The 18,278-nt window shown below is 37.6% G+C and overlaps 1 long non-coding RNA gene across 2 annotated transcripts; it reads left to right on the top strand.

Annotated features, from left to right (window-relative positions):
* The first annotated feature begins 206 nt into the window (after nt 1-206).
* On the top strand, nt 207-11,561 carry LOC135290666 (uncharacterized). Of its 2 annotated transcripts, XR_010353432.1 has the most exons (4): nt 207-514; nt 661-831; nt 1,084-1,241; nt 11,456-11,561. It is a non-coding gene; the product is annotated as an uncharacterized LOC135290666 (long non-coding RNA). The 2 variants fall into 2 exon arrangements; XR_010353431.1 differs by having other exon boundaries at nt 509-831.
* Nucleotides 11,562-18,278: the final 6,717 nt, after the last annotated feature.

The raw sequence follows: 18,278 nt of genomic DNA, 5'->3' as shown, positions 1-18,278 counted from the left end.
ACACAACCTGTGGGTAAAACAGGGAAGGATGATTTTCCCCAGTTTTTCACCCTCTTCAGGCCTGTTACCAGAGCTTTTGCAGATTTGGAATTTCACCTGGATATTAAGGAATACATGTTCTTATTGCTAGGTCTGTCAGATCTTCACAGCACAGTCCACATCACATTCAGAGTTACAAAAAAAGAGTTTTAGGAGGGTCTTTCAGAGATCTGCTCACTTTGTCAGCTAAGGTGGCAGCCTTCAAGCACACCTTCTCCACTTCAAGTCTCAGTGTAGAGCACAGTGTCTGATCATTTATCACAGAATCCCATGGCAGGCTTGTTAACACAAATGTATGACTTGAGTCCAAGCTTCCTCTTTGAGTTCCTGTCCTAGGGTGATTCTTGTATTCCCAATGGTCTGTTCTGTTTATGCTGGATATTGTATCCTGTGCCTTCAAGACGGCTCTGAAAAGTGAATGTTTTGTTTTATTATCAGCCTGCTCACTCCCCCACAGTCGGCAGGACACAGCACAGTACGTAGCGCTGCTTTTGGTTTTTGCTCTTTCTTTCGCTTTGCTCTTGCTCCTGCTTTGCTCTTGCTTTTTTTCTTTTGCTTGTTAGTTAGCTTAGCTAGGCAGCCCGAATTTTCCCTGGACTGTTTTTCCTTCCCTTTTCTTAGAACCATTTGAACCTGCTCTGGGCTGGGACCTGGGAAACACGGAATTTGCACCTTGTGGCCTGCAGCAGCTATCCCCAGCACCAGAGGGACCGACAGCAAAGCGACCACTCCCAGGAGAGACTTTCTGAATTTGTCATCTTTTTCAGAGCGGTGAAAGAGTACAGTCATCCGGTATTGTTAATTTTGTGTGCTGGGGGGGTGCTTTGCCTGATAAATAAACAGGTTATTTCCACTTTTCTCCGAGAAATCCTTCCCAAACCGGTGCGGGGGAGGGGCTGTGTGGGTTTGCTTTCTGGAGAGGACCATTTTGGAGGTTTTCTCCCAAATTTGCCCTAAACCAGGACAGTTCCCTTCTGGAATTAATGAATGAAACAGGTAAGAAATCTTTTTTTTTTTTTAATTTTTAATTTTTCATCTTCCTAGGGTGTTTCTTCATGACAGCAATGTGATTTGCATGGGATGAGCCTTCAGGTGTGAGATAGGCCCAGATAATTTAAAAGGGAGCAGTGCAAAACCCCAGGCAAATGTACATCATGCTATAGACCAGTGTACGACTAGAGGAGTCAGATACCCGAATTTCAGTGGGTTGCAGTATTTTCTCCACCTTAAGCATATACTGGAATATATGTATTTAATGTGTTATTGTTGAATCACAAGTTGTTAAGCTTGGAAACCTCTAACATCATTCAGTTGAACCATTATCTTCTTTTCCATTATTTTCTTTCTTTCAACTATTATTTTTCTTTTCTTGTCCTACATCTTAATTTTTCAATTAACCAAATTTTATTCTGAAATTTCCAATTATCTGTTAAAGAAAAATTTATAAATCTGTATTTAATATTTAGATTTCACCAATTGCTCTAATTATTACCAGTGATACTACTAATGTAAGCACTATATTAAGTTTCTAGGAGTGTTTGAGATGTTGCTGTGTTTTGAAAAAACACATGGAAAGAGTCAACTCTCTGAAAGGAGAGATTAGACTCTGCATAGGACATCATCAGCTGGGATGGATGAATTTAGGCAAAAGCTAATAATATACCCATAGCATTGAAGAAATTTCCTGGTTCCTATTTCAGAGCCTTATCCCAGAGACTGCAGTTCTAATTCAATCTCATCTCGATTAATCTAATAATTGTGTAGTAAGTTCCAAATTACACTTTTTCCTGATCTTTGGCAATAAGTAATTAGCTCAGTGTAAGCATTTAACATTTTCTTCTGACCATTAATAAATACCAGTGCAGCTATTCACTCCTGTCAGCAGCACCTTGACTGTCTTCCCCTACAAATAAATGGTGAGATCAGGAAATAACATAAAGCTTTTTTTTTTTTATATTATTATTTTCCTCAGGACTCACAGCTTCTCCTTTGCCATATCCATCAACACTTTTGCTGGTATTTGTAATGTGCCTTATTGTGACACCTTTGCTTGGTTCCACATGTTTAATACATCAGTTCCTCTAACATTCAAGCAGACTTTATAGAGATCTATTCGGCGACTGATATATGTGCACTATTAATTGTATATATTATATATAGTATATGAAGCGAGAGAGAGAAAGAGAGAATCTGATTACTCTAGGGCATCAGCTGCTTTCAACCAATAATAATTTAACATCTCTATTAACTACCTTTTGATGTTCTCTGTAGAGGGTACATACTGTTTTATATACAGGATGCATAATAAATTCCTATGAGATTATGCTGCAATTGAGTAGAAAGTCTATAATGCATAAGTGATGGAGCTGAAAAGCAGCTAGGAAGGATTTTCCTTTCAAAATAAGGTCACATATTTACATCTCATAGAGCAATATGATGGGTGCTGAAGAGCAAGAGGCACCAAGCTGCACTTTCTGGTGTGCTGAGCCTTTCTGTGCACTCATTGCTGCTGGAAAATGAGGTGATACATGACAAGAGGAAGATGAAGAGGAAAAACCCACAGCATTCTGAACCTCCAGCAAGGATTTGGTGTCACTTTCATCAGAGTATAGGAAAACATGGAAGAAATTAATCTCAGCTGTCATTAGCTAAATGGGACAACTCTTCTCAAGCAGGCTAGCATTTTCAGTCAGCTTTCTTGGGCGACATTGTTGAACTCTTAGAGGTTCCCACCTGTGCTGCAGGTGATGCCAGAGCAAAGCATGGGGACTAACACACACTGGATGCCTACCTCTGGCAAGACATAGTTTGACAGTGGGTTATACAGCTCACTGCCTGAAAGAAAGATATTTAAGTCCTAGCTCTAGCTCTGATCCTCTGAGACTTCTGACTATATATTTTAAGTTATATATTTGTCTATATATAAAAAGTCTCTTTGTGGCAAAGAGACTTTATTATATAAAGTAGTGTGTCTGCCTCAGAGAACAGGGAGCTATATTCTCTACACTGGTTCAACATCACCTTATATATTGTGTGCAGTTTTGCTCACTGCAATATAAGAAATACATTAAACTATTAGAAAGCTTTCATAGGAGGAAAAGAAGATGGTGAAGCGCCTTCAGGAGCTCTGAGAGCACTTGGTCTGTTCAGCATGGAGAAGAGGAGAGTAAGGGGAGACCTCATTGCAGTTACAACTTCCTTGTGAGAAGCAGAGGACAGGCAGGCACTGATCTCTTCTCTTTGGTGACCCATGACAGGACCCAAGAAAATGGACTAAAATTGTGTTAGGAGAGGTTTACGTTGGATATCAGGAAAAGGTTCTTCACCCAGAAGGTGGTTGGGCACTGGAACAGGCTCCACCAGTGCAGTGTCACAGCACCAAGCCTAGCAGAGTTCAAGAAGCATTTGGAGTATGCTCCCAGGCACAGGGTGTGTTCTCTGCAGGGCCAGAAGCTGAATTTGATGATCTTTGTGGGTCCCTTCCAACTCAGCTTATTCTATGATTCTGTGACATGACAGAGAAGGGACTTGAGATTAATTTTATGAGCTCCAGAAAGGTGATGCACTCTATCATATATTCAGTGTGTAGCTGTCACTCACTCTTGCAGGTCCAATCCTTGGTCAGCCTGAAGTTCTGCTAAAGTCATATAGTTTTCATAGTAAGTTTTGTTTTGTAAAAAACAGTGTTTTCCACCTCAGAGGAACAGACTAAAAAAAAAGATCCAGCTATTTTAGATGGCTAATTTTGCACTGGAAGTCTTAGCTTGTCAGTTTGAAAATAATCTTTTTTAGCTATTCACCTTGCTTATATTTGGAAACTTGGTCACAACAGTTATGTTTTTCTAGAGTAGCTTCATATTAAACAACAAATATTCTGATATTCTTAGCTATAAATATAAATAAAAAAAGTTATTTAACTTTATTCATAGAGTACTGAAATTCATCAGTTGAAAGTCTCAGAGAATTGTCAACTTTAAAACACTGTTTTCTGAAAGTATCAGTTTGTCATGAATAGAGCCACACATAAGAAAGGATGAATTCAAAACACAGAAGCATCAGCCTGAAATCCCAGATTGTGGAAAATATGTAATGGGTAAATCATTATATGCTGATTTCTAAGCAGAGAACCCAAACAAAAAAATAAAAACCAAAACAAAACAAAAAAATCCCAAGCTGGGGCAGATGGTTTAAACAGGTTTTTTTTTTTTCTAGATGTAAGTTAATGTATTACAATGTATTTTAAAAATAATTGCAGTCACAGTCAATTTTAGGAGCATCAGAATTTTTTTTAAGTTATGTTTTTCTTATCTGGGATAAGAATACCATTTTATGCATTCATAGCTGTCACTGATTAAAAAATAAGTAAATTATATCTCGATCTCACCTAGAACCATTCTCACATCCTGGATGCCACTGCATTTGTATCTATTGTCTGTGTTTACCAACCGAACCGCATATGAGTCTGTGCCTGTTTGTGCTCACAGTTAGGTATACAAATACAGCATGGGTACAAATCATGCATGTTTTGGAGAGGGAAAGAGGGATAGAAGTATTTTAAAGACCACACTTTTTCATCTTTGTATCGTACTCTTGGCTGATTCTCCTATGAGGTGTACATAAATTCTGTAGATTTTGGACTTATAGAAATTGTCTTTTTTTCCTTGTCTAAAACTTCTGACTTTGAGTCAGTTTATTCCTGCTTCTCATGTTTCAACTTCCCTGTCTTTGAGAGGAATGAATGTCAGAGTAATTTTGAAATGGTGTTTGATAAAGGCTAGAAGACCTAGAAGTGCATATGTTGCTAAAATACAGCTTGGGAGCTCTCCTAACTGTCACATGTTCCTTACATGAATTGCTGGATAGTAATTATGAACTCATGCTTCACATCGTGAGTGGGATTGTTATGATTATTTAGAGAAAAAGAAGAACACGAACAATTCCTTGAAGTGGTTACAGGTATGCTCCTGCTTTTTCCCTACCTTTTTGCTTTTTTCCCCTTCTCTTCTTCTTCTGGAACAGTTCCTGCATCTTCTACACCCCAAAACATCTTTCTGAGGAAGAAAATATGCCTCTTTTTAATGGCTACATCTTGCTGTATTCAATGACTTTTTTTTTTTCCCCTTTATTTTGGGTACTTGCAGCTAAATCTATCTCACTTCAGCTCCTCTTACGCCTGTAAAATTGTGTCATTCTTCTGCTAGTAGGAATGCAGCCTACTCTTCACCACTTTCTGCTGTAATATTACAACTCCACTATCCCCGTTATCCTTTCAGGTCTTAGGTTACACCATCACTGCTCCTGCTCTCTGCCTTCAGGGCTATTTTTGTAGTATCTGCTTCAATTGATGGTCTCTCTTCTACAGCTGCTGTTTTCTTTTCCATTTCAGAATGAGAAGTGAATCTCACCTGAGCAAGGAAGGTTTCTCCTGTAGTCCTGGGGATATTGCTTAGTAACTGACTTTTTCCCTCCTAAGGTTTGTCGCTGTGATTACTTGTAGTGGTTTTTCTTCAGCATGAGAAAGCACACCCTAGGGAGTGACATTTGCCTTTAACCTTTTATGACCCCCTCTGCCTGTTGCACCATATTCAGGGTAAGGACACCTCATAGTTTTCATGCTGCCTCTGTGTTATATTTAGATGATTACAGTGGCTGACCATTCTCCATTTGGAGAGACCCAAAAGACCATTGATTTGAAAGAGCTCAGAGTAATCAGGTATCATTTCAAGTCTTTGGAACTGGATGGAGAGAGAACCTGCTGTGTTAAACTGGAATTTGCACTGATTTATCCAGAAAAGAGGTCCCATTTTCTCAAGCAAAATATTCTTCAAAGCTAAAAATTAATAGAGGAATGAGGAACTGTTTACTAAAAGGATTCTGTAAAATGACTGGGAATTTACTTTGAGGCCTGAGGATATCCCCTCTAATCATGTGTGAAATTCAGAGAGTGGGCTCATGGCTTATGTTTTGCTTTCATGTTAAGCTAGCTCAGTTCTTCTCAACCTGTGATCCATGAAGTATTAAAAATCAAGACATAATCCAGGGAATGATTGCAGGAAATCTTTGTAGCTTCTAATTTACTTTGCCTATTTAGAAGGTCAAATCTCCAAGTCAGATATCTTCATTCCTTATCTGCATGATGACTTGCTTGAAGGATATGGAACTTTCTACTGAGACAAGGCAGATTCATCTACCTTGCTAAATTTATGTCTGAGAGATCCCTGATAGAGCTGGGACTGAAGTGGTCAGTCTATAAAGCACACTGTGATTAGCTTGGCTGACAAACTGGATGGATATGTGTAGACAGTTTCCATTTTGGCATTTACTTACTCTGAGCTAATCTCTCCAGAACATCTGAAACCCTGCTCAAATACCAAGAGTGAAGTAATAGATGGTGATTGATAGTTTTCACTTTGCTTGCACGGTACATCCAGCTCCCCTCATTCACTGCCCATTTAGGTAAGTTGCCTTTCACATTTTAACAATTCAGCAGAGACTGAGGTTGAGCTCACACCATTACCATGCTTGCAACAAAAATATCTTTGTTCTGAATTGTCAGAGGTTCTTTTCTATCTACAATTTCTTCCTCACAATATCAGAAATTAGTTCAAATCTGTCAACCTTGTTTTATTTTGAACATAAACTTAAGGACACCTGTGGAATTTAAGAAGAGCATGTAAAAAGGTATGAAAGAGAAAAGCTATAACAAATTTGAACAGAGGCCAAAAGGGAAACTGTTTAGACACTTGGACTGCCTCGGTAAGATATTCATGATCTCTTGGAAATAGAAGGGAGAAAAGGAAATGCTTTAGTCAGATTAGGATATTCAAGACATTACCAATATCTGAGACTGGCAGAGTAAGGGGCAGAACTGTACGTGTTTATATGTAGCAAAGAAGCCTGAGGAAAAAGAAGAAGAAAGCAAGAAAACCCCACAACACTGATCATGGGCAAATTTGTAATTATTCTGATGCTGTTAGAGATTACTGCTATACAGTCTCTTGGAATGGCTGCATCCCTTATCAGAGAATAGAGTATTATCACTGCTAAGGTAAGCCCTTCCGACAAATGTTTTTGCAGAAATATCTGAATAAAAAATTCGTGTGTTAGTTGGAACTTTTTCAGTCTTACTATGCATCTCAAATACACAGATCTTGACAAGACTAAGCAAATGTACAATAATCTCTTTTTTTTTTTTTTTTTTTTTTTTTTTTTGGAGGGTGGTGGTGGTATTACAGCTCTATGTATCCATGCCAGCCCACTGCTTAAAAGGCACTTACAGGAAACACCTCATTCCTTCCCGAAGCCTGCTTTTTCAACCACTTCCATGCCCAGCAAGTCAGACTGGGTGCCTTTTAATGCAGTAATGAGAAAATCATGGGCATCCTTCTCCTGATATTGCCATTAGTATAAGCTGAATTTGTCAAGTGAACCCTTTATAAGAAGCAGTAAGCAAACAGGAAATGCAGCAGATAAGCAGTGTCTTCTGCAGATAGCCATGCTTAAATCAAAACAGTGCAGTCACAGTTTCAGTTACCTTCCCCTTAAATATTTGGCTCTGTACACAGTGGCCAAGATAATGGTTTTCTGGATGTGAAGCTGGAACACAGAATCATAGAATTCCAGAACCTTTTGGGCTGGAAAGGACCAGAAGTTCATGTAGTTCCTAACCTTCTGGCATGGGCAGGGACAGCATGCACTAAACCAGGTTGTTGAGAACCCCGTCCAACCTGGCATGGGGCCATTCCTTCCAGAATTGGGACATCTACAGCCTCTCTGGGCAGCCTGTGCCAGTGCCTCACTGCCCTCACAGTAAAGAATTTCTTTCTAATATCTAATCTAAACTTCCTCTCCACAGAGAAGTTGTTTGGTTTCCTTACAGAACAACCCAACCCATTTCTCTTCCTCTTGCATACTCTGTTTTCTGAAGAAATGGGGACAACTTCATGCAAATAATTTCTCCATTGCTTTATACTTTTTTGCTCATAGACCCTGATAAAACTGAGCTCAGGATTCAGCAGAGGTCTCTGGCTTTTGTAAGTCTACAAAAGGCAGCAGTGACGCAGAAATTCCACCTGAAACAGCCGAAACACCGCTTGAAAGTGTCTACTTTCCCTAAGTGATTGGTATTTTTTGATACCAAACACAAGAGGCACATTTACTTCCCTCCCCCCACCCCCGCCCCTCGGGGATCTCGCTTCTATTTAAAATATTATCTGGATTAACAACTCCCCCCTGCCACACGCACAGCCACCTCTCCCCATGCCTTTATGACAGCTTTGCTCCCAGGTTTCACCTTTAAATTCTTACTTGCAGCAAAGCTTCTGAATGACCTGTGAACCATACCGAAAGTCTCTGAAGCCCTGGGGCAAAAGGGTTAACTACAGATGACAAAGTGCAACCGCCACTGCTATAACTAACCCTTCATGCCATTTTTTCTAATAGGCTTTTGCACTTTCAAATTGCTCCAGTCTCAACCTGAAAGAAACAGCTACTGATCCTGGGGCAAGAGCAAGTCAAAAATAAATGACAACTTGATTTAGCTGGGATGACCTGTCACAAACAGACTGGTGATTTGTTGCTTTCTGCAGTTGTTTAGTATACTGTAGCCCAGCCAGGTACAGTCATTTGTATGGGAATGGCTGGCAGCATTTGCTTCCCTTTCTGATGAGGCTCTTCAGAAAGGTTTCTGAGTTTGCAATCTGTATTTATAGCATCCACTGCACTGCTGCAAGTGCTGGCTTTTCCACCTGGCAAGAGCTCTGTGCCACAGGTTTTGAGACATGATGCCCTTGTGGTACTCCTTCATGCTGAGCATAGCAGTGCACCCATTTCCATCTCCTTACTAGCCCCTCTCACTAAAGGAGTTTGTGCCCCATGCACATCCAGCTTTCTTCTGCTCCACTCATTCACCCCACAGAGCCTCAAGCCAAAGAAACAGGGAGATAAGAGGATTGGATTGAAACACTGTTCAGCTTGGCCAGTGCATTGTCTCTGTGAGTGAACAAATGCATTCACTCTCTCAGCTTGTACAAAATTATTTAAAAGTCACCTATCTCCAACATTTTGAGGGAATTTCTTATTCACACACGGGGCCTTTAGTTGAAAGCTTTTAGTGTGTGGGAACTCAGTACATCACTCCGGATGTCCAGAGCTACCGAGACAACCCTTGGGGGGCTCGGAGGCCCTGGAATGTTGCCAAAAGTACCTGGTGGCTTGACTTTGATCCTTTTAAAGAAATGACACCTGAAGGTGAGGAGATGAGAGAATTTCATGTCTAAATGGTGAGGGGATGTTATTCACTTGTTAGAACTTAAGTTAGAATGCACTGTACAGGGGGGTTTTATGTATTGTACAGGGGGGTCTAGAATTCTGTGCATGGATCAGGAGTCCCAAGATGGAGGAATTTGGGCGTGCCCTGTCCTTCTTCTTTCTTCTCCTTGGCATCCATGTTCAGGATGATGTTGGCATGTGTGGATTGGTTCATAGAAAGAGTACACTTGCCAACAAGGGCAGAAAGTATTGGGAAGTAAAGGTAAATATCGAATACGTAATTTTCATTATAAAAGAGACAACCGCCTCGTGGGCGGGAGAGAGTGCCTTTGGCTGTCTTGCTGGTCAGACCTCGGCTGGACAGACAGAAAAACTTTGTAGATAAGAAATAATAAACTCGACTGAAGACCTAAAGCAAGAGTCCAGACTCCTTCTTCGAGAGCGCGGCCTACCCAGAACCACTTTTTTCCCGTGCTGGGGCAGAGACAAGCAACAGCCGACCCCGGCATTAGTGAATATTTTTTATCATCAGCCTGAGTCTTTCAATCTGTGTTATCTTTTTTTTGCCTTTGTACCAGCTTTCAGTGAGGTGAACCAGAGGCTCATCAGATGTGATTAAAGAAACAACCTGCTAACATGCCCACGTCTTGCCACCTATCTGTCACTCATCACTTCACCCTCATGTTAATGTGGTGTTGGCTCTCTGTTTCTTAAACAGTTCTGAATGGAGGCAAAAAAAAAAAAAAAAAGGGTCCCTGTAGTTTCAATAAATGTCTAAGTACACAAGACTTGCATTCAAAATATTTGTCATTCCAAGGCATAATGTATTTTATCATCTCAAAATTTATTAGTTAGTCTTCCCATTTTCCTATCATCATTCACCATCTTAAAATTTATTATCTAGCCATCCCATTTCCCTGTTTATTTATTTCAGTTTTTTTGGATATATCATCTCCCCATTAATACTTTAATGACGTTCATACTTAAGATATAATTTTCTGTTTCAGTAGAATAGAGGAAAATCTTTGAATTTGCAGGTGGGAAACTTTGAGGTTTCAGTTGCATTAAAATGGGCTGAACTACATTATTAAGGGACACAAACAATATTTAACTTTCTGACAGACCCTTATAAATCCCACCATTAATCTTTAATATGAAGAATGATTTTGATGTGAATCCCTGATATTTTTCTGTATTTACATCTAAGTGGCAGACGCAAATGAGAATATTACATTGAATCACTCACATTTAGAAAAGACCTGTGGTATGCAGGCTTTTAAATTAAAGGCCTTGACTGTCTAAAGGTAACCATGATGAAACCATGTTTGCATCATTAAATAGAGGCCTCTTAGGTTCAATTTCTTTACTTTGTTGTTAAGTGTAAAAATGCCCCAAGCCCAACTTTCTTGCTTTGATTATTTTCCACCAACATTCACAAATATGTGGAAGAAGTGTAACAGGTAAACATGTCTAGAAACAAGGGTTTGTAGCATATTTAAATGTTATATAATTTTCTTAAATTGTAACTTCTGCATCAGGGACAGTTTCTAAATTCGCTTTGTGATAATTCCTGATACACTGCACACTTAAGCCATGACTATAGTTTCTATTCATTACTGTGCTACAAATAATAATTTGTAATAAAAGAAAACAGTATATTTATAGGCAGGAGACAAATATAACCAACAGCAGAATTGTGCAATACCAAAATGGCATTAAGAACCAGTCATCTGAAAAATAAATCTGTTTGAAGAGATCATATTATGATGCTGTGACTTTACTGATTAGAAATTCCATAGGCCAGAAACATAATTTTGTTCAAGCTACCAATAATAATTAGTGATATAGAAGTGTAATTATTTGTTGCTCTTTCCTTCAGAAATTCCATTTCAATCATTCAGAGAGTCTTTGTTTATTTTTTGCTAACTAGCGTAAAAACCCCAATTTATACCATGAAATTAAAAAGTGGTTTTGGTAGGAGCTGCCTTCATGCTGCAACTCATATCAAGGAGGGGAAAAGAAAGAAAGAACATAGTGCTGCTGTTTGTTAATTAATAATAAAGCAACCAAGCATTGCAGAACACTAAACCCACTCCACTAAAGCTGAGATGTAAGCCTCCTTTTTTTCTTACTATCTATATTTCAGTCACTTCTAAAAGCCCATGACTGGTTTCAGGGTGGCATTGTGCAGATACAGAATTGATGCATGTCCTTGAAGAATGCCAGTCTGAATATAATCAACCAGAGAGAGGACTGAGCCAGTGAAGCAGCTTGTCCATTAACACATAACAATAAAAGTAAGGAAATAAATCTGTCTCCTTTCTTTTAGTGTAGTATGCAAGTCAGTGGATCCCATGTCTGCCACTTATGCAAAAATCTGAATTAATTTCTTTTTATTTATATAATTCCTCTGTTTCTCAAATCTTGCTGATTGTTCTAGAATTAACAATTTGCAAAGGAATTCACAACTTTATTGTTGATTTATTCTTTTTTTCTAAGCCTCTCATTCTTAATAATATTCAGTTTTTCAATATTAGAAAGCATCAAAACTATCTGAAGCCAACAACAGAGATTAGCAGAACTACAAGTAGTATATGACCTGCTTGGTTTTAGTCATAATAATGTAAAATAAGGTGGCTGCTTTTCAAGAAGGGGAAATCTCTCAGAATTGAGAAATGGGTGTACAAAATGTCTGTGGGCTATCATCAGAGCATGTTAAACGACAAACCATCTTTTTCCTCCTGTTCAATAAGATAATCTTGTACTAGCAACTCTTATATACCTTTTAAGATTACTAGACATTTTTATTAAGATAGCTGAAAATTAAAAGAAACAGACAAACACATTCTTTTTTCATGCTAAGAATTTTTTTTCCATTTTTTTTGTGTTGAAATTATGTTCCTTTGACACTGAACCTCTGTTCTCACTGTGGTGACATAGGTAGATGTTCTGAAAACTTCCTTGAAATGTAATTATCCAGTATACATAAAAGAGGTAAGATCTTTTTCTTTTGTAATAAGTTGGCCATTTCTGAGTAATATTCAAGTAAAAGCTTAAGTTTTGAATCCAATAAGTTTTCTTTGTCATTAATTATCCATAATCACTCACTTCACAAAACTCATGAAGCTGTGGCACATGTATTTTAAGCCTGTTAATTGTGTTAGACCCTTTTTTAATTAACCCTCAGGATTTTATTTAAGATATTAAGAGGTTTTTTCCCTCTGGTTGACTTAATTTCTCTCTTCATTTGAAAACCTCATACCTCTTTGCCTGGTCCCTTGAGTTTTCTGTTTTTTTGGAAATTCTTTTAGGTTTTATCTGGCCCTTTCCAAACTTCTGAATTTTTTTCAAGGTCCTGAAATATTTTTTCCCCACCTCAGGAAAAAAAAAAAAAACCAAACCAAACCAAACCAAACCAAAACAAAACAAAACAAAACAAAACAAAAAAAAAAAAAAAAAAAACCCACAAAAAAAAAAAAAAAACAACCCCAAAACAAAAAAACCCAACCAAAAAAAACTCTGAAAAAGAAACAAAATTCTGTAATGAAAAATTAAAACAATTCTTATTCCTCTATTCTTTTAGCACAAAGTTTCAGCTACATGTGGACTTCTTTCTGAATTTCAGTTTTGCTGGAGATCAATTCTTATTGAAACAGTAAGGATCTCTGTATTTATTTATAAGATCTTATTCTGAGGGAAGTTTTACCTTCAAATATTTGCACATGCCTACATTTTAACCTTCTTGAAAAAGAATATTTCCTAAAAAACCTCAAAAGTTAAAAAAAGCCCCATCTGGATGCTTTTCTTACCTTATTTCAGGTGGTCAAATAAAAAGAATAGTTGCCACTGTTTCTTGTTCTGATCAAACTGGAAAAAAATACCCACTGGCTGCAGGTGTCTCAAATTTCACATGTGCTTAGTGTGTCTGTTCTTTCCCTTTTCCACTGACCCCAGAGAAAACTTAACCTGATGAAGTTCCTAATTTAGAACCTCCTAATTTGACACCTCTTTTAAATATCTCTAAATAGGCATCATAATTCTTTGTCAGTTGTGTGACTGGCTTAAACTCCCTGTTTTAATAATCTGGATGCAGCTCAAGAAAGATTTATTCCAAGCCAGAACTACACTGACTAATTTATTTGAGTCTGTATTAGGATTGGTCAAATACTTGATACACTTATTCATTTTTGTCTTCTCCTTTTTGGTTCTGGTTACCAAGCATGCTAACTTTGTCTATTTATTAAAGAGCTGTTCACATTCTCCTCTGGTTTACTTTTTACCTAACACCTACAAATTTGGATATAATTTTTGGACATACTTCTAATAGTTTATGGACTACAAAAAAAAATGTTTGGCAACTAACTTAGCTTCATAACATATAATTGAAAGTACAGATGCTGAATATTCCAGTGCCAAATATCATTTGACTTAACCAGACAAGCAATCTGGCAGTGAATGAAGTGACACATGACCAGAGTTGTGATTTATAAACCTCATGTTCTACCATGACTTTGTAATTTTTTTAGACAACATGGGAACAGAGTTTTGGGTGGGATTTTTATTTGTTTGTTTGTTTGTTTGTTTGTTTTCTGTCTGTATATATTTTATATATTTACTTACCTTTCTGTAGGTAAAAGTGAGCTGGCTGCTATGGCTAGAGCAAAATTTGAAACTCCTAGATAAACAAAACATCTATTACCTTTGCTTAGAAAAAACAATTTAAAAAAAAAATAAAAATTGATCCACTGACCATAGATGTTTTAAATCTGCCTATCTGCCTATAAAATACTCTAACAACATGAAAAGAAATATTCTTGAATAGCATAATAATAACAGAAGAAATTATTTTGAAAAATGGACTAATTTCAAAGTGAGACATAATAAATGTACAGATTGTATTATAAGGTGTAATTACATTTGGTATCAGTGAACAGGATTTGTTAGCTCAGATATCCTCTCTTACATCTGCATTCTCCTGTTATTCACTCAATACTTTAAACAAAGCTCTTTTTATCAGAGATCATAAGCAGGAAATTGAAGAAAGTCCACCTATTTGGACCATCTGCATATACAATAATTTATGGCTATGTATCATGATTTTAGCACGCCTGCTTCTCTACTGTCTTGAGCCACCTGTCACACATTTTTGTGAATCAAACTTTATGGCAGGTATTAACTACTTGCATTTGATATGCTACCATTTTATTGCTGCCTTTTTCAAGGCAGAACTCAGTATTGAATCAGATCAAAAAATGTTGTAGATTACAGGATTCCTGGCAACTTAGAACTATGGTACAGTTATGGATAGAATTTTGTATATGGATAATATTTTCTTAGACTTCTGTTTCAGCTGATATCATAAGAAGATTATACCTAGTAACAGAGCAACCAAAACTTATTGAGGAAAACTTAGTGAGATCCTTACAAGAAAATGTTTGTTTCACAAAATACCAAAGGAAATGATACAAGAAATGTGAGAGATAAGGAAATTATGAAATATGTCCAGCAATATATATTGACTCATTTTGATGAACAAAATATAGAGTCACAATATATTAAAACCAGTAATGCACATTTTTTCCTTGCTTGTGCAGAAGTTTAACTAACCTCTTTCTTTTTCTTTTTTCTTTCTTTCTTTCTTTCTTTCTTTCTTTCTTTCTTTCTTTCTTTCTTTCTTTCTTTCTTTCTTTCTTTCTTTCTTTCTTTCTTTCTTTCTTTCTTTCTTTCTTTCTTTCTTTCTTTCTTTCTTTCTTTCTTTCTTTCTTTCTTTCTTTCTTTCTTTCTTTCTTTCTTTCCTCTCTTTATCTCTTTCTCTCTCTCTCTTTCTCTCTTTCTCTCTCTCTTTCTCTCTCTCTTTCTTTCTCTTTCACTCTCTCCCTTTCTCTCCCTTTCTCTACCTTTTGCTAACTTTCTCTCTTTTTTCTCTCTGTCTCTTTGTCTCTCCTCTCCTCTCCTCTCCTCTCCTCTCCTCTCCTCTCCTCTCCTCTCCTCTCCTCTCCTCTCCTCTCCTCTCCTCTCCTCTCCTCTCCTCTCCTCTCCTCTCCTCTCCTCTCCTCTCCTCTCCTCTCCTCTCCTCTCCTCTCCTCTCCTCTCCTCTCCTCTCCTCTCCTCCTCTTTTTTTTTTCTTCACTCTTTCTTCTTTGTTTATTTTTTAAAAAAATTATTCCATCTTTTCTTTATTTTTTCTTTCTTTCTTTTTTCCTTTCCCTCTTGAAAAGTAGGGAGATAAATTGTAGTCATTGAACTCAAGGGCCATAAACTCAGTTTTTTTTATCATTCTGCCTCCATTATCTTGCTCTACACCTTTATGGAGATGCAAAAATTGCTCTGCTATCTCTGGACATTACAAGGTCAACCTGCCATTCACTTCAGTGGACTCCTTAAAGTGCTATTGTCAACTCAGAAGGCTGAGTCAGATGAGCTGAGTGCAGGTGGTGCCTCTACAGGAGAGAATAAATGCCTTTCCCTATTCCCCTCCCATCCTTCAGTGTGTTCCACAATGAACCCAAGGAACCACAAGTGCAAGCCATGGATCAGTAAATTGGCAGAGCTCAGAGATCAGTCAGTCAGTCAATCTTAACAGCAATTCATTCTTGGATTTGTGGATGCTGTGCAAAAGGATGCTTAGAAAAATCTCAGCTAGGGTAGTTATTAAAGGAGATTAAAGGGTATTATGGAGTGCTTCAGCAAGTTATAATTAAAAAAAAAAAAAAAAGATAAAAAAAAGAAAAAGAAGACAGAGCAAAAGAGAGTGAGTGAGAGGGAGAGTAGGCTAATTTTTCCAGTCAGTGAAGTTTCAAGGATGAGAAGCCTAGTTTTGCTTTGTTACTGGCTTCAATATTAATTATACAGTACTTTTTCCACTTAACAAAAAGAATCAGCTCCTTCAGTCCAAATTCCCTGGCTAATTTCTTTAAGGTAATAATGCGTACATAAGACACAGACTCAATGTTTATTGCCAATTGGAGGTGCACCAATGTAGCACATTTGCTGCAAATTCAGTCTCCTCTGAAAAGAGAGTGGCTTATGACCCACAGATAACGCAGGTATGAATCCTGTCTAAATGGAAAAGATGATTCAGCATTGGCTTCAGTCATGCAAATTGATCCTACAGGGAAATATATTTCTGTCTCTTCATCTGCAGACAGAATGGGATGAATTTTGTGGTGTTACACAGAACACCAGCATACACCCGTATATAAGATATTTGAAGCCAAAAGGCATTCTTATGAAGTCACTACTGAACATCCCAAAGGAAGCAAAAAAAAAAAAAAAACAAAAAACCTCTCGAATTCCTAAGGAAATAAGTATTTTTATATTTATAATTATATATATATATATATATATATATATATATATATATATATATATATATTTTAACTTGGGTCTATATTATATTTCCTTGGGTTTTGCTATTCTTGGTCAAGAATGCAAATGGCAAGATCAAATTTCTGTTCAACTGGAACCTGGGAGGGTTTAGTTCCTCCAGAAAATATATATTTTTCCAAAAAGCAAAATGCAACCTTGAAGGAAAAGTGTTTTTGATTCTTCAAACTTGTTCTGTCTTCAGAGGTTGTTTCAGTTTCCAATAGGTGATGGAGTATGATCTACTTTTGAGGTCCTTGGATTTCTGGGCTGTGCCTTAGGATCCCATTTCTTCTGAAAGTGAAGGTATTCCTTTCCCACCGACATTCTCAGCAGTGAAGCATTTTTCACATGCAGCATCAAGGACTGGCACGCAGCAGATTAACACTTGTTGACTGTGCTGAAACCTGGTAGCCATGGCTCTTTCTTCCCCTTGCATTCAGACTACATTTAAGATTCAACTGACAGAATTAAAAAAAAAAAATTATCAAAAGATGAAATCTTCCCAGCATGAGCCATATCTTTCACTTATCAATGCTCAATTATTCTGTGTTGTGCTTTTTGCCTCCTAGAGTAGTGCTACATGGAACCCAACACAGCCAGAGCTTGTAAAGACCCGTTACGTCCTTAGATTCCAGACCTGCAAGGTCACTTCATCAAACCAAAGCTCATTAAAAAGAAGGAAGAAAGGTGATCTACCATTCTGACCTCGGACATTGTAGCTGAAAAAGCCCTTTGCCATTTATATTTCAACTTTCAATGAGTATATGACTCAGTACTGGAAGGATTTGTAGCTGACACTCAATAGAAGCTGCTCTCGAATTTTGACAAATCCCATCTTGAGCCAAGAAGAGAAACAGATATTGATCCTAAGTGTACCTAATTCATCTCTGCACTTGTAATCCCAAAAGAAAATGGCTTCTATAACCAGAGGGCGTTCGATATTTTTTCCATCTTGTAAAATAAACAGCAGTTATTTTGGTGTGTCTTCATGCGTCGGGAGCAACATTGGAAGTAAACAAAACACTGGGTTTTTTTCCTTTCCTCTTTCTTGAGCAGAGTTACAAGAACTGCTGAGCCTTTTGATTAGACTAATTAAATTGTATCAAATAATTTAGACTGATGAAAGTGTAGAAGCCACAGCAGTACTGTGAGATCTGTGTCTCTGAAAGGAAGCTCCATGCCCTTGTCAGAGAAATGTATTTCAGCAGGGATCATATAATAAATTCTGAGGAAATTCATTTCACCCTGATGATCCAGCCTCTGTAGCAGTGTGGTGGCACTAGCACTAGGGGAGTTCTGAGTGATGATATGTGGAGAGATAAAAAGCTGTGTTCTCTTGTCAATTATATTTGTGTAAATTTGGAGAAATTAGATTGATTTTTCTGATGCTGTTAAAGATAGAGACTGAGGTCAGGACCTAACCCACAATTTTCCTTATTGTTCCCTTTTTAAGCATGTCATAGGAGAGCACCAGACTGTAAATATAAAAGGTTTAGAAGTTCTGTCCGAGAGTTACTCATGACAAGAACTGGATAGGAAACAACCAAGAATTCTACCTGAGTAATAATTTCAGTTCCTAAAGTGAAATCACCTAGAAGGAC

The sequence above is a fragment of the Passer domesticus genome, chromosome Z (genome assembly GCF_036417665.1).
Source record: "Passer domesticus isolate bPasDom1 chromosome Z, bPasDom1.hap1, whole genome shotgun sequence".
NCBI lineage: Eukaryota > Metazoa > Chordata > Aves > Passeriformes > Passeridae > Passer > Passer domesticus.
The sequence above is the reverse complement of the archived record's forward strand: the minus strand, read 5'-3'. Positions and strand labels throughout refer to the sequence as shown.